The sequence below is a fragment of the Papio anubis genome, chromosome 6 (genome assembly GCF_008728515.1).
Source record: "Papio anubis isolate 15944 chromosome 6, Panubis1.0, whole genome shotgun sequence".
In the NCBI taxonomy this organism is placed as follows: Eukaryota; Metazoa; Chordata; class Mammalia; order Primates; family Cercopithecidae; genus Papio; species Papio anubis.
In genome coordinates this window covers 92696233-92720925 of record NC_044981.1, presented here as the reverse complement: position 1 = coordinate 92720925, position 24693 = coordinate 92696233, and the positions used below count along the sequence as shown (strand labels likewise).

Sequence of the window (24693 nt, the reverse complement as noted above, 5' to 3'; positions counted from 1 at the left end):
TCATTCCCTTTGCATATAGTAAGTTCCTAGCTCACAGCAAGTGCTCAACAAATATGCTAAATTCCGAAGTTATTTATGAATGTGTTTTACTACCCTACAATATATTTATTTGAATCACTTCAGCAGTTAGAAGCACGTCTCGAATGTATTGGGACCTCAGGAAACAGTGGAATAAACTGCAATAAAAGCATCTAATTTGGAAAACTGTGCCCACTTGTAGAAAAAACTGATGTATGTATTCATAAAAAGATATAATTTTTTTCAGAAAAAAAGAAAAATTTGCCATAGCATATACAGTGTTGAAAATCTCAAGCTCTATGTGGGTATATACACATCTTTTTACTCTCCCATATTTATCAACACTATCAATGACAACATTTAAGAGATTGTATGGGAAAACAAGGACCATGCACATTCAAGTGTCTGAAGCTTCCTGGGGTGTCCAGGAAGTAAGGCAATTGTGCAAAGAGAAAAGTGGGCTGTGAGTAACTCAGAGCCACAGCTCCTCTGCTCCTCCCAGTGATAACCATGTTGGAGTCAGCCCATTAGGGCCAGATTTTTCAAGAGAAGCTGGAAACCAAATCATTATAAGAAATCACTTAATTTTTAACTAATCTTGATAAGTAACACAAAATTTTAAAAGGCATTGAGTTGACTAAACAAAACATGTCTGCAGGCCATCAAAATAAAATATCTAACAGAAAGTATTCATAGATAACAATGAAGTTAGAAATAAATATCCATATTACAGCCTCTTACAGTGTGAAAGCCCCCTAACTAGACTATCACCTTATCAATAACACTTTTTATATATACATCTTTGAGCACAGTGCCTTCCAGAAATATTTGATTCACTGCCGAATCCTAAGTACCTAGTACTCTACCAGGTATGTTAAATAGGTATGGAATGAATGACTGGAGCAGGATTGACCTTATAGATGAAATTAAAAAACATAACTAGGTGAACAAAGCAAGCTGAAAAAATATTGACAGAGTGTTGTACTATTAATTCAAGTTTAAATATACATAACACAATAATACAGAAAGTTTACAGATTCACATATATGTAGAATAAAACATAAAGACAAACAGAAATGATGAACACAAATTTAGAATATTGGTTACCTCTCAAGAAAAGTGTATCAGGATTGTGAAAGCACAAGGAAAAGTGTATATCTGTAATTTTTCTCTCTTATGTTTGGGTGATTAACACATGTTGTTAATTATATCCTTCTTAATTTTCTACATTACTGAAATACTCCATAACAATTATTTAAATAAACTTTTTATTTTGGAATAACTTTAGATTTACAGGTTGCAAAATTAGTGCTTAGAGTTTCTGTTCCTTGACCCAGTTTCCCCCATCTTACATTTGTTAATATCTTACGTTAGTATGGTATAATACATTTGAGTCAAAATGGAGAAACTAACGTTAGTACATTACTACTAACCAAACACCAGACTGTTTGGCTTTCACCATTTTTTCCCATTAATGTCTTCTTTCTGTTTCAGGATCCAATCCAGAGTACCACATTGCATTTAGTTGTCAAGTCTCTCCAACCTGAGACAGTTTCTCAGTCTTTCCTTGTTTTTCATGACCTTGACAGTCTTAAGCAGTACTGGCCAAATATCCTGTAAATGTCCCCTGCCTGGGCCTTTTCTGCTATTTTTCTCATGATTAGATTGAGGTTATGGGCTTTTGAAAAGGAATCAACAGAGGTTAAGTGCCTTTTGTCATGTCACAACAAGGGTACATGTTCTCCACATGACAACATGGTTAATGATAACTTTCATCACTTGGTTAAGATAATGTTTTCCAGTATTCTCCATTGTAAAGTTACTGTTTTCCCTTTACTCACTCTATGCTGAGGAAATGATTCACTAAGTCTAGCTTACACTCAAGGGGAAAGAGTGGAGGGCAAGGGGAGTAGGGGGCAGAACTGAACTCCACCTCCTGTAGAAGGGAATATCTACACATATGTAATAATTTAATTGAAAAGAAAATTATTGAGTATAGCATAAAAAGAGAACAGGAGACTTAAGGATTGAGAATTATACTCCTAGGAAATGTCCTATGACCTGTGGAAACAACAGTATTTCCTATTTTAGGATAAATGCATATGCACATTCAAAATGTCAAAACAGTCTCTTCCATAACTTATTTCTTCCTTTAATCATTCAAAAAGTAATAAATTTTCAGGTAACTAGTCTCTAAGCCTAGATACTAATACTTGCTTTAAGAAACATGTAATAGTTCTATTTAAAGGAAAATTTCCCCCATAAGCTTTGGACTACCTATTGTATATAAGAGAATGGACTGGTACTGTGAAAATTTTCTTCTAAAATATGCACAATGTTTAGTTCCTGCCTACCAAGAAGGCTACAATCTGGCATAAAGGGAGAGGGCTTGGGTAATTTGAAGACAAGTGCCATACAACAATAGCCTACATCATACTGGGTTTATTGCCATAAAATAAATACTAATTCAGTGGTACATGGATTTTGAAGAGGAAAAAAATGAAATCCAACTGAGACGTATCTAGTGAGTCTGTGCTCCCTGTGTATCATCTCTAGAAAACTCTCATCTCTCTTCAGAGGCACAATATCTGAGATTTGGCGTCTTGATCAGTTTAAGTGTTAAGTTCCACAAAAGATAGCCATAAGAAGCAATACCAGCATTGCTATAAATATAACCAAAGCCAGAGCAGAGAAGGTAGAAAGTGGAATACGAAAAAATTACAAGAAAGAGAGAAAGACTAAAATTCTTCACTGTATCAGTCTACTGCTCAAATAACACTGGACTATCTCCTAGTTGTTAATATATCAATCCTCTGCTCAGCTCTGTGCCAATTTGTACTATCATACTTCTCCTGTCTCATTTCTCGCCAGTCTCAACATGGCCCAACTGCTTCTGTTATTTCAACAGCTTGTTCTACTCTGCTTTCTGCTCAGTTTCCAACATGGGTCCTCCACGCCTTGTATATTAGCCAGGACCCTTTCATTAGAAACAATTTATGCCTTTAATTTAAAAAAACTCAAGTTAAAAAAGGACAGGAGGGGTATTGGCTCACATAAGTAAAAATTTGGGGCAAGATCAGGACACTGTCTCTGGCCCTTGGCTCTGACTTTCTCTCTGGTTATTCTAACGGAGGATCTTCCCTCATATTGCTCCCTGGCTGCTCCAGGAACACATCATCACAGCCTAACAATCTCAGAAGAAAGCTCTTTTTCAATCAGAACTTCAAGATTGAGTCTAATTTGCTAACTGGCCAAGCCTAGATCACATGCTCACTCCTGATTTGGGGAAACGTAGGGTAGACAGCCATCATATTCAAATAATCAGGATAACAGATAAAAGAGTGTTGATTTCCCAGGGTAAGATAAACATTTTGTTATCATAAGACAGTAAATTGAGGGCCAGGCGTGACAGCTTACACCTGTAATCCCAGCACTTTGGGAGGCCGAGACGGGTATATCATTTGAGGTCAGGAGTTCGCCACCAGCCTGGCCAATAGGGTGAAACCCCTTCTCTACTAAAAATACAATATTAGCCAGGCACAATGGCGTATGCCTGTAATTCCAGCTACTTGGGAGCCTGAGGCAGGAGAATCTCTTGAACCGAAGAGGCGCCTGAATCTTAGCCAAGATTGCGTCATTGTACTCCAGCCTGGACAACAAGAGTAAAACTACATCTCAAAAAAAAAAAAAAGGGTAAAATGAGTATTCACTGGGCAAAAACAATTATGTCTACATGATCCTGTCTATGTCATTTCCCAAGTACAACTGACTTGTTTTTCTCATTTACCTCCTTGGACAACTCCCTGCTCTGTGCTGTTTCTTCATGTTGCTGTCTCATGAAATTTGTCAACTGATCTACCATTTTTTAAAGTTTTACTTACCCTTCAATAATCTGTTTACTCGTCACCTTTTTTGTTAAGGCTTCCATTAATGCACCACTCATGTAATTGCTCCATGATCCCATAACACACACTTGTTCTTCTATTTAGTATTTATTCCATTTCACCAAATATTAAGGCAATTTGTTTAATAGAAATTCTTTGAGAGTAGAAAGGGTGCCATATACATCTTGGCTTTACTTGTCTCCAAGCAAAGTGCCATATACAAAGGAATCATCTGATAAACATTTGCTGAATTAGAGATCATCCAAATCCTTTCTGCCACAAAACCCGTTCCTTATTAATTCTTTGTTATTTTGATAAGCCATTTGTTCTGAATTCCTCTCCATATTTATATGTACTTTGATGCCGTGAGCTCTGCCAGCCTCTAGATCTTACAGAATCTACCTGATCCTCATCAGTGGGGTCAGCTTTGTCCCAGTCCATAAGTCTATGCTAAATTGAAATGGAGGAATTTAAAGCATTTCAAACAAATATCGAAAATAATGTTAAACGTCTCCAGTTCCCCTTCTGTTCAAGCTTCTGCCTTAATGACTTATGTGATACACATTTCTACCAGAGCTAATTCCATATATGATCTATGGAACACAAGGTTTGCATGTGCTGTGGTTTGAATGCAACCCCCAAAAGTTCACGTGTTGGAAACTTGAGTTGCCATTATGACAGTGTTAAGAGGTGGGGCCTTTGGAAAGCAATTGGGCCATGAGGGCTCCATTCTCATGAACGGATTAATGCCATTATTGTAGGAGTAGTTTAGTTACCATAGGCGCTTGGCTCCCTTTTCTTCTCTGTCTCAGGCATGAGTTCCCGCCTTCTACCCTTCCACCATGGAATGACCCTCACCAAATATCAGTGTCATACTCTTGGACTTCTCAACTTATCTACCATACTCATGGTTCAGCCTCCAGCACCATGAGCTGAATAAATTCTTTTTCTTTATAAATCACCCAGTCTGTAGAATTCCATTACAGCAACAGAAAATAGACTAAGACAGCATATATAATAAGCATGCCAAAGCTTTAGAGCCAAAAGTTGTGTGACCTCAAGTAAATTACTTAATCTGAGACTTATTTGTTCATCTGTGAGAGGCATTTTTTATTTTTCTTGAGACAGGGTCTTACTCTGTCACCCAGGCTGGAGTGCAGTGGTACAATCATGGCTCACTGCAGCCTCGACCTCCTGAACTCAAGGATCCTTCTGCCTCAGCTCCTCATGTAGCTAGGACTACAGGCTGATCCCACCATGCCAGGTTAATTTTCTTTTTAGAGATGGGGGTCTCACTTTATTGCCCAAGCTGGTCTTGAACCTCTGGGCTCAACCAGTCCCCCTGCTTCAGCTTCCCAAAGTGCTGGGATTACAGGCTTGAGCCAATATGTCTGGCTTAGAAGGGGTTTTTTTAAATACTTAATTTCACTGAGATTTTAGAAGTATAAAATAAAATAACAAATATAAAGAGTCAGGGATAACATCTGATATATGAAAGATACTCAACAAGTGTTAATAGTCTGTGCTAAAGTCAATAGACCAGTTGACCTACCTTCCCTTTTCCGTCATAAAATCTTCCTATCAAAGATTTTTGCAGAGATATGCTCAACTGAGTGACCCAAAATCATATTAGATGACTGAAAATTTAATTGCTATAATCCAATAACTTTTTGGAAATCCCAGTTGAATGAGATTTTTTCTACAGAATCCAAGCCAAAGAAAAGTCTATGTCCTAAACTGATTGAACTTCTATCTTCCTTCATTATCCTAAAATCCTAACTAGTCATGTCCCCAGAATTATATAAATGGCCTCTCTTTATACTACAGCCTCAAATTATTTCACAATTGCTTTTTTATAAGACCTAGAGCTAGGGTTCATGTCTTATTTAGATCCATGTCTTGTTCAGTTCAAAAACAGAACTATGGGCTACAATCAATATTGAGTTCTATATCTAGGACCCATATGAATATGGCAAGTAAGGATCTCAGAGACTCCCCTAAATATCTTTGGGATAAATATTATGGTGTTAAGGAGTCACTTAGAGAAGGTAGAAAGCCATAAAATCATTATGTGATTACTGTTTTACTTTTCATGATAAAATACAGGAAATACAAAGAGCTATTATTGTCTATTACTCCCAGAAAAAGAATGAATCAGTACAATAAGAAAAGAGAATGTGACTTCTGAAAAGCCCCCTCTATGTAGAAATAATGGGTTTTTTAATGTTTTAATAGGAATTATGGAAATATGTATTATTTTGTATTCAAAATAAACAAATATAAATTAGCAATTGGATAACATTGCATGTCCATAATATGTGCCCTGAAAAAAAAATTTAACTGTTTAGAACAAATACGTTTGTTGAAGAGATGGCTACAGGCTGTGGATAAGACACATCTGCATCCAAATCTCTTCCAAGGCAAGCTGTGTCAGCTCCAGGGCCCAGGACTGTTTAGACTATCAAAGATACCGCCTTTAGTAGAGGATGCAAAGAACTGCATTGGCACTGCATTTGATGAGGGACTAAATTGAGAGTGAAAGCCTCTGAATGGTAATGGTATCTGCATAAAATGCTTACAGGAGAAAAAAAGAAGAGAGAGAGAGCATGAAGCCAGAGAGGGTTAGGCTAATATGCAGATGCTGACTGCTACATTTTTACAGCATTTGCCAATCCTTGGTGGCCTAGACCTTTGTTTCAGTGGGACATCATGGAAAAAGAAGACTCAGTCTAGGCCTCTTGCTTGGTGAGATGTCAGAGCAGAGATCCAAGAAAAATAATAAAACCAGGACCCTAGAAAAACGACACCCTGAAACATTAGCTAAATAAACCTTTGCCATAAAGGGAGACAGTAAGGAGGCTTTATCAAGAGATACACTGAAATATAAAATCATGGGAAAGCTGAAAATATAATGGAAAAATACTCTGAGTGTGTAGGAAGTAACCAGGATTTACTAGAAGGACTCATAGGACTCAGTATATAGCCATGCTTATGGCTAAGATTTATTACAGTGAAAAGATATGAAACAAAAGGAAATCAGTAAAGGGAAAACAGCAAAGGGAAAAAGCACATGGGCAAAGTCAAGAGAAAACCAAGCATAAGCTTGCAAGAGTTCTCGCCTAGCAGAATCACACAAAACACACTTAATTCCCATAGCAATGAATTGTGACAGCTCATGTGAAATGTCATCTACCAGGGAAGCTTATTTGAGACACGGTGCCTAGGGACTTAGCAGGGGCTGGTTATGATAAAGCTCCTCCATATTGTTCTACAGATTTACCGAAATTTCAATCAGAATATATACAGATTTTTTCACTAAATTTGAAAACAGTATTCCAAATGTATGCAGAATATCAAAAGGCCAATAACAGCCTAATTAAAAAAAAAAAAAAAAAACTGGCAAAGGCACATATAAGAATGTAACAAAAAGAAACATTAATGGCCAATAAGTATATAAAATTATTGAGAAAATATAAATTTAAATGATGAAATATCATTTATACCCACTTGATTGAGAAAAAGTAGTCTGACAATATCAGGATTTCTTGAGGTTGGGGATTGGCAGGTAATTTTATATGCTGCTGAAGGGCACAACTACTCTGGAAAATTATTTGTATTATTTGGTAAAATTGAAGATATATATTCCGTTTGATGCCAAATCCACTTCCAGTGAAATATTTTAACAATTTCATCTTGAAACATGCACATGACTTTCATAGCAGCACTGTTAATATATCTACATACATGCAAAAAATCTGTTGACAGTTAAATGTATGAATAATGAATTTGGTATATCCATGCAATGAAATACTACACAGCAGAGCAAATGAGCAAAGTACAGCTCTACATATAATGTTAAGTGAAAGAGCAATTCACATGAGAACACATACGTATAATTCCATTTATTTAGAACAAAACTAAAAGTTATATATACTTTAGAGGTGTCTATATGTGTGCTAAAACCATAAATAAAGGCAAAGGCATAATTAGTTACCTTGGGTTGTGGGCAGGAGGAGGAAGACAGCGGGATCATCATGTAGCAGGACTTCAAATTATGTGACACTCTAATGATCTGGGAGCAGGGAGGAAACTAGCATGGTGCTGTGGAGGAATAGCAAGAACAACAAAGTGTCTGGAAAATATGGCACCCAGCAAAGAGCAATGGGGAGTAAAGTCACAGAGTGCGGTGGGAGCATTGTCATGTGGAGCCCTGAAAACCAAGGAAAGGGATGGAATATATTTCTAGTATAAAGAGAAGCCTCTTTAAGGTTTTGAGTTGGTGTAGGACAATTTGATGTTTGTTTTTTAAACACTCACTCTGGCTATATGTGAAATACAACTGCTTAGGAGCAAGAGATGGACACCAGAGGCCAGTTAGGAGGCTGGTTCCGTATTATAGGCAGGAAACAAAGTGTCTTAGACAAGAGTGTTAGTGGAGGTAGTAAAAAGTGATCAAATTTGGGGATTCATTTGAGAGTAGAGAACTTGCTTATTATAAAATTTGTGCCAGAGTTGAAAACTCAGATCAGAGATGACCTTTGGGGTTTTGAGCAAAGCAATTGGATGAATGGAGATTCCATTTATTGATGTGGAGACCACTAGAGGAAGAGCAAATTTGGGGATGCGTGGGAATTGAGAATTCTGTTTAAGGAATGCTACCTGAGACACCCATTGAACATCCCAGTGGAGATGTTGTATAAGACGTTGGATATACCACTCTGAATTTGAGAGGAGAGGTCAGGACATATGCCACATTTCATTGATTCTATGACACACTCTTTTTCCCTATTTTAACATCTTTGAAAGAGGGACATGTCTTACAATCAATAATATCAACAAAGAGAAATGGCAACCTTTTTTTTCTCCTCAGTAGTATACAAAATAATGGTGCATCAGAAGTCAGTTTCAGAATCAGTATCTTAGTTTCTTTGGATTATAGAATATTTTAAAGATACCAGCATAAAGATGGCATTGAAGCTATGAAACTGTGAAATCACCTATTAAGTAAGTATAGGCAGAGAAAATAAAAGAGGAGAAGGATGAGGGAGTAGGGACAGAGCTCTGGGGCATTTAAAGGCCTGGAAAAAGAGGAGAGGCTGGCAAAGGAGAATAGAAAGGGTGGCAGAGAGTCAAGGAAAAAGGTAAGAGCCAGTGGTGTCCTGAAAATAAAGAAAATATTTCAGAAAGGAGGAAGGGTGTGTTCTGTTCTTTCAAATGTTACTGAAAAGATAAAAACTAATGAAGACTGAGAATGAAGAAGAAATAATGAGATTCTAGTTCTCAAGTGAAGAGTAGTTCAGAAGAATAGCAGGGACAATAGCCTGTTGCGGGGTATGTAAAAGAATACAAAGAAAAGCATTTAGAGCCAATGGTGTTCTAAAATCGTTTAGTACACTTACTGTCTTTTATTTTGTTATTCTAACTAGAATAGAAGCTTCCTCAAGGCAGGGATCTTTATTTTGTTTGTTTGTTTGTTTATATCCTAAGAACCTAAAATAACATTACATGCTCCATAAACATGTGCTGAATTGAACTCTTTCCAGGACTTTTGCTATAAAATAGAGCAGAGAAATGTAGCAATAGCTGAATTTGATAGTCTTTTACGTACAGAATGAGTGACATTCTGGTAGCCTTCTATCACAGAACAAAAACTGCAAATAAAAGGTATTATAGGGTAGATTTGAGCTCAAAACAAGCAAGAAGAAAAGAATAGAAACAATTTGATTCCTAAAATATCCCAAAACAGAGGCTGCCTTTTTCAGGGAGGTAATAAGTGTACTATCGGCCGGGCGCGGTGGCTCAAGCCTGTAATCCCAGCACTTTGGGAGGCCGAGACGGGCGGATCACGAGGTCAGGAGATCGAGACCATCCTGGCTAACACAGTGAAACCCCGTCTCTACTAAAAAATACAAAAAAAAAAAAAACTTAGCCGGGCGAGGTGGCAGGCGCCTGTAGTCCCAGCTACTCGGGAGGCTGAGGCCGGAGAATGGCGTGAACCCGGGAGGCGGAGCTTGCAGTGAGCTGAGATCCGGCCACTGCACTCCAGCCTGGGTGACAGAGCTAGACTCCGTCTCAAAAAAAAAAAATAAAAAAAGTAAGTGTACTATCACTGACCTGAACAAATAATAAGTTATATAAAACAGTACCAGGGAATGCTGACTTTTCAAATAGGATGAGGGAATTATAGGACAAAATGTTGAACTGAAGTACCTTTTAACTTTAAAAATTTTCTTTCTAGAGTCACAGCACTTTTAAATCACAAACTCATCTCATCCTCTCACCTGGGGCATTCTGAGCCATCATTCTCTGTTGGGGAATGCAAATGTATAAAATTAAAGTCAAATCAAAATATAATTTAAAAGGTAACTTTCACATGAAAATAATTTTATGCATTTAAACACCAATTTCATTTATTTATCATAATTGCATTATTGCGCTAACATACATAACTGAGAGTCATTTTTAAAAAGAATGCAAGGCAAAATTCTCTTATATTCAGAAAATTGTGCAATTATGTCTGCTTGTAATATCTCCCAATATTTATTACATGAGTCTCATAACTATTTCAAAGAAAAATCAACTGTATTACAAAAAACTTTTACTACGATTCCACTAGTTCATCGAGTAAGTGGTAAAATCCCCAAATGGAACTTCAGTACTAATCTATTTAGTCCTGACTCTGAAGCAGTCAGAATAATTTCAATGAACTATGAGTTAAATTTTGAGTGTTTGGTAATATCTCATAACTTTTACTTAAATATTATTAAATAACATTAATTCTCTAAGATACCATTTAAACAAAATGCAACTTTTCACATTATTAATGTAAAGCACAGTAAAAGTTATCGAATTGTCCTTGGATTCTGAAATATGTCCTATAGCGTGTTGTAGCCAATCTGTTCAGAAATCCTTCTGCTGATTTTTCTCTGCAGGCTGGCTGCAGAGCCAGGAATAGGTTAATGAAATGCATGCGAGGAATGAAAAAACAAATTATAAGTGGTAATTCAGCCACTAAACCTTCGCAAGGCTGGGGGGAAATAGGAAAATAAAGCTAATCTTATTTCATTTTATTTAACATACTCAAAATGTCACCTCATAAATCCTATTTTCTGTTTCCATAAAGAATCTGTGTTAGAACTATTGTTTATTAAAAGTTCTGCTGCCATATGGATAACTTAAAAAAAACTCCCTTCAACCCTGTACTATGTGCAAATATTCAGCAATTTTACATTCATGGTTTAAATTTTTAATTTAAATTCTCTTCATTTCCTCACAAATCATCTTGGTGCACTATGTAAAGAAACTATGTAAATATCAGGACCTTGAACTTTGGTACAAGAACTTCCCTCAAAATATATTTATATGAACCACAAACAATTCAGAAGATATTCCTACTGAAATCATGCTTCCAACTAACAGCATTTTGTTTTTTAGAATTTTTTTTGAAGGCTCAGAGACTGGCTTAGATTTTTAGCCTAGCAGATTAATAATGTACTATAAAATTTGAAAGTGCTATCATAAAATAAATTTGGAACTCCACATGCAAGTTCCTATATTAAAATACATTGGGATATATTAAGAAAATAAAGTATATCAGCCATATTCTAAATATACAAACAAGCATCATAGGGATACCTAACTAACAGCCATGCGACATCCAAATGAATACTAAAATATTGGATCCGTAAAGTTATGAAGAACTCTGCAGTATTCATGATTGTAAGACAGAATGTGCTGCCTTTTAATTAGACCAAAATAAGGCTCTTAAAAAAAGTTGAAATGATCAATACTAGTTCTACAGAAATATAATAGAGGTCTAAATCACTAAAAACAAATCATCATCTGAAATACAGCCAATACATTCTAATGTTTTTCTTTAAAAATATATTCTTCTCCTTCTTTTCTTCCTTCGTGAATTAATGAGTCAAACTCATGAAATCTCTACACAGTGACCCTTCATTTTTATCTTACATTTTAAGAAAATGAGAAAATTTTGATGTTACCACTATCTTTTCATCTGAACCTTTGCACAGGGCTATTATTCCATGACCTAATAGTGATAAGAGATTCTGCTTCTGTGCCTATTTAAAAGTTCAGATAGAATCAACTCAGAAAACGTACGTGAATTTCTTTAAAAATATACTAGCACTTTCAAATCTGCCTTCTAATATTTGCATTGTAAAGTGCAATCCCTTTAAGCACAACTTACAACAACAACAACAACAACAAACACAAGTTTTGAAAAATATTTTGGTTGTATCAGATTTCTTGAGAGTCTTCCACAGAAGGCTCCAAGTTCCTATCATAGAGTTTAAAGTATTTTCATCATGGGAACTTTAATGTTAACATCCTTAGAACTCAGTGAAAGACAATGACCATATTGTAAGAAAAAAAAATCCATTTCTCTTTATTTTTGCATTAAATCATTATTCTGCTTGAGGCTTAAGAGATTTATTTTTAAACTTCTGAATATAGAAGAATACTAGGTTTGCAGATCATTTTGGAAAAAATAATTTTAACACATCCTACATAAATGGCCTTTAAGAGAGTGAATTTAAATTTTCCTACTGTGCCGCTAAGCACCTTTGTATTAATAAGCAAAAGAAAAGAAACTGTCTACTACAGCAGTTGAAGTATCCTTTGGTTGCTCTATTGCAGTAAATGTGGAGCTATATAAAGGGCTACCAGGTTTTCAAAAACCTGTAACTCGAATTCTAAAGTGAGGCCAAAGATCACCTACCTCTACGTGTAAACCTAACTTAAATTCTAAGAAAAGGCTAAAGATCACTTCTACCTGTAATCATTTGAATCTGATTTCTCATTTGTACAAAAGAAAAAGGCTTTTTAAAATATTGCTGTTGAACGTATCATTTCAAAACAAGGTCATGCTACATCTGGGGAGCCAGGGAAGTAGAGGACGTGATGAAGAATGGAAAAAAAAAAAACAAAAACAAAAACAAAAAACTGGCTTTCCTGACTTTCTTAGCCCTGGTATTTGAGACTTGAGTTGAATAAATAACAATAGGGCAATTCTGTAGTCTTTGAGTACACTAAACTTTTTAACCCATGTTAAAAAAAAAAAAAAAGAAAAAAAGCCAAAAGTCAAGCTAAATTGTATTTCTACCCTTAAAATTGTCACAACAAATTTAAAGATATCAGCCTTTAAATCACATACAATTGACTACCTTTAATTATCCAAAAATGATGTGTGCTATTTTTTTTCATATATAAAACTCCCATTTTACCAGGAATATAGGCCAAATAGGTTTAATTATTGCTATGAGTAATGAAGGTGTTAGGATAAACACCTGATAAATAACAAATCAGTCTAAGTTTTGAGCACTTTAGTTAATTTGTTTTTTAATACAGATAATTGACTACAGAATTAAGCCACAAACTAAAAAATAGAAATCACCTATGTATTATCATTCACCTCACAGTTAGTCTTTGCTCTTCCTAATTTTTCTTTCTGCCAGTAATTCAAATCCATGAATCTCTAAGATAGTTAACCTTTAAGGGAAGGATTTTTGTCTTTGTCCAGAATTTTAACATAGCAAAAGAGAAAAATAGGACATGAAGTCACATGATCTGGGACCAAGTCTTGGCTAGGTAATAGAGGTAATCACTAAACTCTTAAAATTTTAAGCCTCTTCTCTGTAAAATGGGCCTAGCACCACCCAGCTCCCAGCATGATCATGAAGGTTAAATGAGATAATGTGCTGTTGGGCAAATAATTGGCAATAAATATCTTTTTACTTCCTTTAAAATATGAATATAATTTTCTAATAGAAGTTTGCTTTTCTTTTAGTGCTGGTTTTAATTTTTTCAACTTTTACTTTAGATTCAGGGAGCACATATGCAAGTTTGTTACCTGGTTTATTGCATGATGCTGAGTTGTTGTTTCAAACTGCATCTAAGAAAGAAGTAAAAGAACCTATATTTAAGTCACGTTAGAATTTATAACAAGTAAAATCAGCATCACGTACTTTAGAATCTGAGGGACAAGAAAATGGTTCATGTTATCTTTCAGGATAAAAGATGCACTTGGATGGTCTAAGGGATTGAGGTCCTATTTTTCCCAGCTTTCTCACCTTTCACATTTCTTAATTTTATCCTAATGTCCTATTATCATATTTTCTAGATCTCATTCACATGCTTTCTATAAGTCATTACTCCTGAAAACAAATGAGAATTTGTTTCCAAATTGAGTGAAGTAGTCCAAATCTAAATACAACTGATGACTGGACTTTCAACCATATTTATTTCTTAATTATTTTAAAGTAAGTTATAGATAAAGTATTAATGATGTATTCAAAAAACTTTTATAAAATCTATTTATAAGTCTAAAATTATTATACTTAAAATATAGATATGTTTTTCCTCTTTTAGTCAGTTATAGTGTATTTTAAATATTCATTTCAGAAATACAAGAATGCCAAAATTAAAATAAACTAGTTAACATTATCATATATATATATATATATAAATATTCAGCTATATAACCTGAGTATGTGAGTATTTCTTTTAGGAAGCCTTTAGCTTCAAGGCATTCCTTTTAAACTCTTTCTAAAATATTTCCGTAATTATGTTCCCACAATGTGTCACAAGAAAAATATGAATTACCATGATCTAAAATGATCATGACATCAAGTTTGAAAAACTTTTTACCACTTATGTTGTTAATCATTAAAAGAAATTATAGGCAGTTTAATTTCCAATGATTAATGAAACCACTTATACAATTTTTTTCACATTTTGGTATCAAAAACCTTTATTAAAACACTATTTTGAAAATGTATTTTCTCAGTGGCTTGTACATCATATCTTAGAATGATTTTCTTTCATTTCTTAGAACTCTATTTTTGCAAAGAAGATGTAAAGCTTCTTCCCAAAATTAATTATTTTAATTAAAAATAAAAAGTATTAGTCTTAAAGGCATCTGTGACATAAGCCATTCAGAATCTTTAATATACACAGGTCATATTAATATTCCAAATATATGCTGTATCATAGTCTTCCTACGTATGTTAGATCCTTGTAGTAAATAGGAAAAGGACAGATTCGATTTAAAACAAAATAAACCATCCTTGCTTTTTTCTTAAGAGGCAAACTATTTCTTTTTAACTAGAAAGTGTTTTATAATTATTCACTTGTTCACCATCTGTAATATAAAAAAGGAAACTGTGTAAATTTATTTTATTAGTTGATAAGTTAAAACATGTTGAAAGAGTACAAATTGTGGTGTTTTCATTAGAAAATATAAATAGAAATATTAAACTCCAAAATATTTTTATTATAGATTGTTTTTAAATGTCTGCTTTCTCTATGAATTTAAAATGATTGACATGAGCACAATATTAAGTAAAAAATAAAACAGTTTTCCTGCCTGAAAGACTCCTGAATAAAGAGAAAATTATTTTTGGATTTCCCTTTTGATCAGATATGAAATATTCTGAAACGCCACCTCTATAATTTGATAAAAAGCTTGATATCTCCAAATGAAAATAGGACTCAGCACTTTCATTTTTCTGTCTCTAAAGGAACCTGGGTAAACTGATTTTTTTTTTAAATGAAAATCTCAGGCATAAAGGTGGCAGTAATGAAGCAAGCTTAAATATGTGCTGACCTTTGAAATGAACTGCAATCCGCGTTGTTTGGCCAAGGATCTGACTGTGTTACTGTCTCCATCTATTTCTAGCATGAAAGATGTGGGGGTTGGAGCTGCTCTGCTCTCTGGTGGATGTTGACAGCATGGCTGCAAACACAGCAGCACCGAAAGAGACAGCTACATACCAGGGATCGAAAAATTAACCACACAGCTGTCACAGACAGAAGTACAGCACAGATATGTTCTCAAAACCTTGATAGCAAAACAAATGATAAATATGTTTCAGTTTTCTAAATGCAGTATATTTTGTGTTAAGAGGAGCATTGCTGTTAGGAAGAGGTAAATTGGCAATATATAAAAGTATTAAGTGATTTGATAAATCATTAAAAGTTTCGCTAGTTTTCTTAGGGAGTGTACACATAGAAAAGTAGAGAGCCTCAAGAATCACACTTTTTGAATTAAATACATAGTAAAATTTTAAATAATTGTCAGTGTTCCTGGAGTAACATTTTCTCATTATGATTTATTATTATTATTATTATTATTTTGCTTAGGATAAACATTTCATAGATAACTAGTTTATGCAATATTGAAGGACATGTCTCTTTTAAATAATTCCTAGGGATTCTCAGAAGCTTCAAAGTACGGCCTAGCACAATCTCCTTTAGTTGTGGACTATCTAAAAGTCTATTCCTCAGTTTTATCAGCTATTAGTGGACTGCCTCTACAAACCTCACTTTTTAAAAAATGAAAAATGCATATAAAACATGCTGAAAAACACTAAAGCTACCACAGTTTGCAATATCACAATTAAGTGAAGTCTATATCTTCAGTATAATCTATAAGCACTTATAAGTGAAAATGGATTTCCTCATAGAAAAATTTAATACATATCTCCTTGTTCTAGTTTACCATAAATGTAGTCATCAACTCAACAGCCACTGACTAAAATCTCACATTGTGTTCAGCAACAAGGTGTATTAAGTGGCAGGAGATATGGTCCTTAGAGTTGATGATTTTGCAGTCTTCGAAGAGTGGTATGTATGTAAAAAATGTTAAACGACATAAGTCAATAGTCAGTGAAGCACTTGAGCATGTGGTATAGTTGCATTTGATATGACAGAATCAAATTCTGATATTGGAATGATCCTGAATTACCATTTCTCACTGTGTTTTACATTCATTTGGATCACCTATTCCAGTCTCTTAACAACAACAAAAACAAAATACAGAACTTGAAAATAATATTTTCTTGCGGCAGGAATATAAAACTCAAGAATGTTGAAAGGAATGCTTCTTAAAATTAGCTATACTAAAGGAAAATTATATATGTGTGTATATATAGGCATATACATATTCCAAATCCCTGAACTAGCAATTTTTAACCTCAATAGAAAGGACTATTTCTATTCAGTAGTAAGCAGAGATTTTGATTGAGTTATGCCTCCTAGAGGAAAAAATTATGAGAAATCTGGATATAAAATATTGATTTCTTTATGGCCTGGAAAAAAAATGTATTTAAGGGAATTTTAAGGTATATATGAGTTAAAAACTATTTATAATATTTCCTCTCTCATTCAGCAAATTTTGGATTTCCAATGTATATCCCAGAAGTCACATTCTGTAAATGAGTAAATAATATAGGCGCAACTTTTTTAAGAAGTGCCTTGTTGTACCTAAGTGCACTGCAGGACATCTGGCACATTTCATTCTGAAATGATGTTTATCCACAGAAATGCCATCAGTGGAAGATGTATTGAAAAGCTGAAGGTCTATTAAGGGAGTATGGGACAGCTGCATACATTCTGTAATCTGTATAAGGCCATGGAAATGACACAGCAATACCCCATCTGTGGCTTTGGTTTACAGAGCTTTGAATAAAAATTCAAGATCAAACTTCACTGGTTACAGAAAAAGAAGAATGCTAAAAGAAAGCTGGCATTAATGGGCTCAAATATAAAGGTCTGTTACTGTTACCTTTCTCAATATAAAATATTTTATGGAATTTCTACACCTTCAATAAATACTAATACTATATATTCACCCCTTAACGTTATTTGAAAAACTGCTTGTGGAGAACTACAGTTTGCACTTTTATAATTTAGGCCATTTGTGAACAGGCTTAAAACTCACAGAAGTGCTAGGACGGAGTAGGGCAGATGTTCAAACTTCCCTATTTGGGCCTGCCAAGTCCTTCATTCTGGACCTACAATACCCCAGCCAATTCAAAACTCAATGTCTCTTAATAGAGATTACTAATCAAGCTGATTTATGTGGTAGTTTAGGAGGTGGGGTCATTCTTTTTTTAGTGGTGTTGTTTTTAAAGAAAGTTTAATGCTCACAAAAGCCTCAGATTGACAGCTCCACAAAATGGAAATTCACAGAACAGAAGTATCACATGCTAGGGGGATACAGCCGCCCCTTATGCTAACCTGCCAATTCACAATTTCAACCTGCAAGGATCTGCCACCGAATTCAAGAGATTAATTCAGTCCCTGTGCCCGTTCAATCCTTTGCCAATAAGGAGGCCAATTAGTTTCAACTACACTGGTTAGTTTACTTCTGCCTTTATTTTTTTCTAACGGGGGCATTTTCTCTCCATCATTTGGATGATTTTGACCCCCAATTCATTTCGGGTTACTATGAAATGGCTGTCAATCACTTGAAACCACAGCCTAATGTGAACCAAGGCCTGAGGTGAAAAGTTCAGTCATTAGCTATTGAAACCATCCAGCTGCCTACTGTGGTGAGTTTCATACAGCTCATAGGAAAACAACAATGAAATGCATAATATTAATAAGTTCAAAGTCATATTGTGAATCTCTATTTAAAAATGACAGAGTCAACTAATTAACATGTTCAGCTGGCCTCAGTTAACTTCTAGTCTAAAAATATCAATTGCAAGCTTTCATTAATTCATATATATATTTCTTTTATGCATTCATAAAATAAATTTATCTCAGAAAAGTTATATTTCTGTCAAGAATTAAAATATGCACCATATTGAAATGTGACTTAAATTTCACTTTAGCCTTATAGTCCTAGAAAATAAATTCTCAGTAATGCTGTAAAAGTGCAATGTTACCAAAAAAAGGTAAAGATACTTCTGAGATTTTTTAAAATTTAGCAAATGAAAATATTCTATGCAAATATGGTGCTACTAACACCTGAACTCCAAAGAATAGGAGAGAGATGAAAGAATAAACAAATAAATTGAAGAATAATCTATTATTAGTAGGGTATAAATGTGTAGGGTTTTTATCCAAAAGCAGAAATAGGTGAAATAACATTTTAATTCTTAACAAACATTTATTTCTGAAAAAGTGCTAACAGAATGGGTTTTAATATTAGGAAGGAGAACAAAGAGCCTGAGGCATCTGAGGGAAGAGGGTGCGCATGATGAAGGAGGAAGAATCGCAGATGAGAGATTGATCCTGAAGGCTTCTGTTAACATTGCCTTCGTGAATAAAGCATCTACTATGCCCCCAAGTCTTCCACTTGGCACAAGGCTAATGGGGCTTGCATATGCCAAAATAAACAATAGGTCTATAAACAACATGCTGGCAATGCTAGACAAAAATCGAGGCTGTGATTTTGGTAAATATATTTCTAAGCTATCCGTATTTATCTCCACTAAATTCAGAAACTTACAAGTTATTTTTTTCTCCCTGAACTGCACATTCAGGAATTCACAATAGTACAAGTTCTCTAGTCTACCCCTAGAGGGCAATAGAGAAGGCAAGAACATTGTGGTTTGTAGTCCAAAAAGGTGGAGAGTGGGTAGGCGGCAGAAATAAAAAAATTTTAAAAAGCAAGCAAATTTATCAGTACAGCATTTCCAAGGACTGATAGCCAATTTTACCTCTGTAAATCCTCAAAAAGTACTTACTGTTTTCATAAACCAAAAAGATTAATCCTATTTCTGCAACAATCTACTATAAATATCATTATCAATGCTTAGAACAATATCTAGAAAGTGTAGCTTAAAGAGAAGGAATGCCAACCAAAACCACTCAAAGAAAACCAAAAACTTTGAGTTAATGTGAATAACATTGTTTTTAAAACTTATTCAAAACTTTGTAGTGTCCATATTTATACAAACACCTCTAAACTTAAAATAACCATTAACAATCACTGGCAATGTAAATACATGAATAATAAATCTGCTTTTATTTCCATTTGCATATTTATATGACATTTACATATGTATGAAGATCTTTTAACTGTTTGTTTTGACTAATTTTAGAAATCAAAAAACACTTGCCAAAATAATACAGAGTTCCATATACTCCAACTCAGTTTCCCCTAGTGTTAGCATTTTGTACTCAGACATAGTTATCAAAAGCAGGACACTGATTTTTGTACGATAATATCAACTAAACTATCAACTTCATTCAAATTTCTCCAATTTTTCCACTAATGTCCTTTTTCTGTTTTAGACACCGCATTGCATTTCTTTGTTATTTTTCCTTAGGCTCTTCTAATCTATAATTGTTCCTCAGTCTTTCCTTATCTTTCATGACCTAGAAACTTTTTAAGTTGTGAGTTTTGGCAAGAATACCACAGAAGAGCTATTGTATTCTGTTCAGAACATCATTTCAAGGGATCCATGTTGTCAACATGTGTTACAACTAATGTTAATGTTGATCGCTTGATTAAGACAGATTTCTGACATTTTTAAAGCTAGAAACTTAATTATATTATTTTAATACCAAAATTCACAGCCTTTTCAATGTACTTAATAACAAAAGCTTCCATCCTACCAAAGTAGAATAGCCAAGCTAGTGACTCAATAATATTCCTTGAAGAATAATATATGCTATTAGTATAAACTAGTCCTTGAAGAATAGTATAAGCACTATGCTTGGTGGGCTCCTTAAGTGGAAAACAAGAGATGTTGCTTAAGTAAATATTATTGTTTTTGTCCCTTTTTGTAAGACCCAAAGGCACTTCTTCAATATAAGAACATATATCCCCTCATATCATTGCCAAATTTGCATTATATCTATCACTCTACTCATGGTGACTTTTTGCCTGCTTGCTCTTCCAAACCAGCTCAAAACAGTTCAGAACCACAGGATGGAGAAAAGAGAGCTTCATATCATATTTTCTAGTGTCCTTTTGTGTGGCATAGTCGCAGCAGAATGATCCCAGGTGAAGGGAACAGTTCAGTGGGAAATATCACTAATACAAGAGGGTCTCCAACTAAAACTACAATAGTGGATTGGTCTAGAAACCCTAAAACAACCCTCAGAGATATAAAGTGAGTATGAGACATCAGTTCTGGAGATCTGGAAAATCTCTGAGGAAATGCCTAATGGATCATTCAGGCTATGTCAACAACCACTGCAGTCTCTTGGCCTCCAGGGTGATTCCAGTGGAATCACTGTCTCCTATGCTCTTTGTTGTTCAATTCTAATGTGATGTCCACTAGGAAGCATGCCCTGACCTCCTACCACCTACATCAGAGAAAAGCAATAGCCCCTCTTATTATATAATGTGCAGTTTCATATTACTTTACCCCCTTTCACCATTCTGGCACTTATTTCTTAACATCCTTTTTCCCGACTATGCTGAGAGTCTTTAAGGATATGAATATGAAACATATTTGTTTCCCCAGTGCCACCAAGCAATGTGCGTGATACCTGTCGATACTCAACAAATGTTTGCCATGGCATATATCTAGCTGTTCTTTGGTTACACAGGGTTCAATCAATTTGGGATACTATGGAAGATTCTTTTAGCCCTTGTGAATAGGATAATATTGAAAGAAAATCCTATTGAAAGAGGCAAATCATCTGAGGCTCCTAAAAGTAAAGAAGAATAATTTTTCACACATTATTTCTTTTAGATTTTTTCCCTTAAGTGTAATTTTAAAGTTCCACAGAAGCATAGCAGGCCTTGTTCCACTTGAGGCTCAATAGAAAATTGAGAATAGAAAGGATAAAATGCAGTACTGATTTGCTTTAGCCGCCAATTACAGAGGTTAAAGAAAAATATGTCTTTGGTCAGGTGCAGTTGCTCACACCTGTAATCCCAGCATTTTGGAAGGCCAAAGTGGTAGTATTGCTTGAGTTCAGGAGTTTGAGACCAGCCTGGCCAACATAGTGAGACCCTGTCTCTACAAAAAATTTAACAAAAATTAGCCAGGTTTGGTGGCATGCACCTGCAATCCTAGCTATTCAAGAGGCAAAGGCAAGAGGATCCCTTGAGCCCAAGAGTTCAAGGTTACAGTGTACTATGATCATGCCACAGGAATCCATCCTGGGCAACAGAGTGAGACCCTGTCTCAGAGAGATAGAGAGGGAGAGACAGACAGCACATGCATGCACGCGCACAAGAGAGGGAGAGAGAGAGAGAGAGAGAGAAAGAGGATGTCTTCTTTCTCTTAAGTATAGCATGGATTGGCCACTACCTAAAAGACATAGACACTGTCTCTCTGATATACTCCGAATGCTATGATTAAAGGGTAGTGGAGAGGGAATAAGGAACCCATAGAGCCTCTGCTTAGAAGAAAGGAGATAGCAAGAGCAGAAATCATAGCAAGAAGAAAGAGAAGTATCTTGGAAGGACCTTGCAATTGAACCTGCAGGGTAAGATTCTAGGACACTTACTTTAACTCAATTCAATGTTCATTTATAGCTATTATCATCTTGAAATCAGGAGTCCAGCTGGGAGAGAGCTATAGTTATTACTAAGAAATTAATTGAAAATGATTTTTATTTTAGGACATTTTGTGTGCTTTGTTGTGTTTTAGGATGCAAGAGGAGGGATTATTGAAATACAAAATTCACGCAAGTCCCATCTGTCCTTGAATTCAAATAACACTATCTCAAAATTTTAACCGAGATGTGACTGAGAGGCTATTATGTACCAGTCACTGTGCTTCATGCTGGAAATAAAAGGACAGTAACACAGCCTCTACATTCCAGAGTACTCACGAATCTCACTAAAGCAGCGAACTTCTCCTCTTATACAATGAGCCAGAACTATAGAATACAAACATAAACAGAGGATATGAGAAAACAGAAGCAGGAATAACTAACTTAAATAAATAAATCCAAGAACTAGAAGTCACTAATGAAGTGATAGAAAAATTATACAGAATAACAAGGGGATAGAGAAAAATCCCACTTATTTCAAGAGCCTTACACTAACAGAACTCTATAAACCTATTATTTTTAGCAGTTTAATCTATAGATTTCCAAAAGCAGTCTATATCAAGAATCTGAAATATATAACTTTAAGGGAAGGAAAAGCAAGAAAGAGGGAATAATAAAGGTTATGTTAGCCCTCCATTAAAATATACAACTGTCCCACATTTGTAATTTTAGACCAAAAAGTTTCAAGACAGAGATCTAGTGTCATGTGTGTTAACTCTTCTGAAAGGCTGGCTTCATAACTCTTGACACACAGAGACAACTCACATTATTGTTGGGATAAATACTGTTCAGATACCTGAAGAAATTTCAGACTCAATTTGGATGGGCTGTCATTTGTCCTTTGTTTACCACGACTAAAACTACACTTACCCTGAGAGGTATGTCATTAAACTATCTGTAGCAAGTTTTTTTTTTTTTTCTCTCACTTATTTTTGGACTGAACTGCTTAATATTTTCTCCTCCAGAGAATAAGAAATAGTGCAGGATTTTGAGTTGACAGCAAGCCTCAGTGACACCAGTGGCCACAGAAAGCCATGTTTTATGGTTACTACTCTTTACAGTATTGGATTTTTGTTGAATCAGCTTTTGCATTTCAGATTCTAAAAACTAAAGTATGTATCATATAATAAATTAGCAACCTACCAAAATTACTACTTAATACAGATCATAGTTGCTTTTGAATTTTGCTAGTCAGGAAAATTTTTAAAATTTGCATTCATCTTTAAAGACTAACACAGAGCGAAAGGTAGATAATTCATAAATTCAAGCTCACAATTCTACGTTAGAGTCTTCCCAAACCAGTGTTCTGAGTCATTTAAGCAATGAAAAATATTCATTTCTGCATTTGAAAAATTAAACATTTAATTAACTACATTTATTTAAAGTCACCAAAAGTCTCATCTTGTCATGTCTAATAAACATATATGGCAGCATATTGGCAGCTCAGAATATTATATGTGCGTAAAATCAGTTTCAATGAATAATATGTAGAAATATCTCAAGGAAGAAAATACATGAATCTTTGTACAAAACAGTTTTAAGTAATAACTTAATGAAGAATCAAAGGCTATCCTATAAAACAAATTAGAGTTCAATAAAATTTTATTTATAGTACCCTAATCTCCCCCAAATAGTGTCTTGTGAGAAAAAAAGAAACAAAAAAGGCAGAATACTGATCATTTTTGAAGCATAGAGCTCATTATGCTGTCTTCTCTTCGTGTGTGTGTGTGTGTGTGTGTATTTGAAATTTTTGATTATAAAGAGTTTAAAAATAAATAGAGTTTCAAATAGGTATATAGAACTTCAATTTCTGGCAAAATGCAGTAGATGTACTTTTTCCTATTCTTAGGTTATGTACAATTGAAAACTCTGGACATTCCTATACAATAAATATAAGACTGGAAAGCAAAGATAAAAGACTACTTGCAACCTCGAGACCTGAAGAATACCATGGTAGTAAGTTCCCTGGGTTTTTTTCTTGCCTTATACCAGAACTAAAGGTGAAGAAGCTGGAAACAAAAACTGAGACACAGACCAAAGCCCCAACAAAAGCTTTCTCTCTCTAGGAAAAGGATCAGGAAAAGGACAGCTTAGCCAGACAAAATGTTCAGATAATAACCATCCTACTATAGCCAAACACCACAGCAAAGACTGTGGCTCCAAGAACCAGGAAGATGTCACACTGAATGAGAAAAGATAATCAACAGATGTCAACACCGAAGTAACAGAAATATTAGATGATCTGACAAATACTTTAAAGTAGACTTAATAAAAAGTATTCAACAAGTTATTAAAATATGCTTGAAACAAATGAAAGCAATAGAAACCTTCGGCAAAAAAAAAAAAAAAAAAAAAAAAAAGGAGATGTAAAGAAGAACCAATAGAACATTTAGAACTCAAAAATACAATAACTGAAACAAAAAAGCTCAGTGGGTGGGTTCCACAACAGAATAAATGTAAGGAAGAAAGAAAAGATTCAATAAAGTAGAAGATGGAATAATAGAAATTTCCCAGTATAAAT

At 34.7% G+C, this 24693-nt stretch overlaps 1 long non-coding RNA gene across 6 annotated transcripts in view; it reads right to left on the bottom strand.

Annotated features, from left to right (window-relative positions):
• LOC110742995 overlaps nucleotides 1–24693 on the bottom strand; it is a 645960-nt gene that overhangs the window by 473037 nt on the left and 148230 nt on the right. The window contains exons 1-3 of one of the 6 annotated variants that reach the window (XR_002521357.2): nucleotides 13774–14214; nucleotides 10184–10208; nucleotides 7897–8003 (exon numbers count right to left, since the gene is read on the bottom strand). The exons of the other annotated variants lie outside the window; for them this stretch is intronic. This is a non-coding gene — a long non-coding RNA (uncharacterized LOC110742995). Of the gene's footprint in view, nucleotides 1–7896; nucleotides 8004–10183; nucleotides 10209–13773; nucleotides 14215–24693 lie in introns of those variants that run through there. 6 annotated transcript variants of the gene reach the window in all.